The following is a 1,662-nucleotide window of genomic DNA, read 5'->3' on the forward strand; positions in this document are numbered from 1 at the left end:
CTAACTGGAGCAGTTTGAACCCAGTGAACAACATGGTGATGCTACAGTCCCTGTTCTTGATGTTTTTGGGAAAGTGGTAACATTTCTTTTCCATTCTGAGATAGTACTAGCCCATTTACAATAGCTTGATCTAGAGGCAAATATTGTTTAAGAGCTCTTTTGTTGTGTAATATTTCTCAATAAGTATGATGGATATTCATGGTGCCTTTTACTTTGCTGCATGTCATAATTATAATGCATAGGATTTTTACTTGTTTGTGTGAATGCTTTTATTCCAAAGACTGCCATCCAGGGCCACGCAGCAACCAAGCAATGAGAAAATATCCCACTATGTGATCCCAGTCTGGGATCATATTTAGGATGAGAGAACATGCATTAGTTACCTACCAACTTGACAGGAATGGATTCCAAATTTGACATGCCATAGCCTCACTTCTCACCAGTGTGCTCCTAGAATGATGAGCCCATGGTGAGCTCCTTAGAGTTTGTTAGTGGGGGGAAGCCTTGGGTTTCAGGAGAAAGTATTCTGATGACATTTTAAGAAGCCATTTCATTCTTAGTAGAGTAGAAAAAGTCTGCATCTGAGTCTGTGGTACAGTCTGTTCTCTGAATGAACACAATGACTGTCTCTCTCACATTTTTCTGATATTTATTCTGCAAATCAGCTGCATGAGCCCCTGCCACTCTTCTGAATAAGCTTCCAGGCATTACCTGCATGCTGTGTTCCTGTGGAGGGATGGCAGTAATCTCTGCTAAGATAAACGGGAGCTTCTGTGGATAGAGCATAAACCTAGTGAAGTGTGTGTGGCTGTAAGATTTAATGCCTCTACAGGTAATTTTTTTGGAGGGGGATCTGGCATTTAATCAAATCCAGAGTCATTATGTAAATTTAATCACCTTGCAACACACTAGTAATTTTATTATCTCCTTTTCATTTGTCAGTGCTTAGATACAAGTTGAACTTGGAATTCCAGAGGTAGAGCACTGCAGATTGGAGGCATATTAAGGAAAATGTACGGTGGAAATGAGATAAAACCTTTATTCTTGCCATTGATTGTCATTCTTGTATGCATACAGGTGTCTAACAAAGGGTTTGAGAATAAAATATGCCTGTTTAATGTTTTCCACCTTTCTTAAAGCCCTCAATGAATTGCAAAGAGCCTATTTGGAATGGACTGTGTTAAATCTACTCCTGTCAAGTGAAAACCTTTACACTGAGTAAGATATGGTTCAAACTCTCCTTAACATAGGAGCCTTTACACTTGTGTAGCCCATTTTGGCTTGGACTCTGGTCACAAGAATTCTGAGGTTGGATTATTTATGCCATAAGGTTTACTTAAAATTGAATACAATATTTCCATTTATCAGCACCAGTTTTGAAAGGTGTTTAAAAAGTGCAATGGACTTGATAAACCTATATGGACAAATTATTCATTACCACATGAATGTTCATATTATGAGGGTGAGGAAGAAAAAACTTGGTCAATTGGATTTCCCTAAGGCACATGGGCTTTTCAACCCTGTGATTTGTGCTAATGATTATGTCTTAATAAAGGTAATGAAGCTAAATACTTTCTGTGATCTAAAGAGTGAAATTAGAAAGGAGGGAAGAGGGGAGACATGATACTGTGCTGAACTGACCTTGCTAAGGCAGAAGAAATG

General features: G+C 38.5%; 1 long non-coding RNA gene across 1 annotated transcript; it reads left to right on the forward strand.

Annotated features, from left to right (window-relative positions):
* The first annotated feature begins 286 nt into the window (after positions 1 to 286).
* Positions 287 to 1,210, forward strand: LOC105821623. The gene is made up of 3 exons (XR_001138075.1): positions 287 to 469; positions 666 to 832; positions 943 to 1,210. It is a non-coding gene; the product is annotated as an uncharacterized LOC105821623 (long non-coding RNA).
* The last annotated feature ends 452 nt before the right edge of the window (positions 1,211 to 1,662 follow it).

Source organism: Propithecus coquereli, unplaced genomic scaffold, assembly GCF_000956105.1.
Source record: "Propithecus coquereli isolate 6110/MARCELLA unplaced genomic scaffold, Pcoq_1.0 Scaffold583, whole genome shotgun sequence".
Taxonomy (NCBI): domain Eukaryota; kingdom Metazoa; phylum Chordata; class Mammalia; order Primates; family Indriidae; genus Propithecus; species Propithecus coquereli.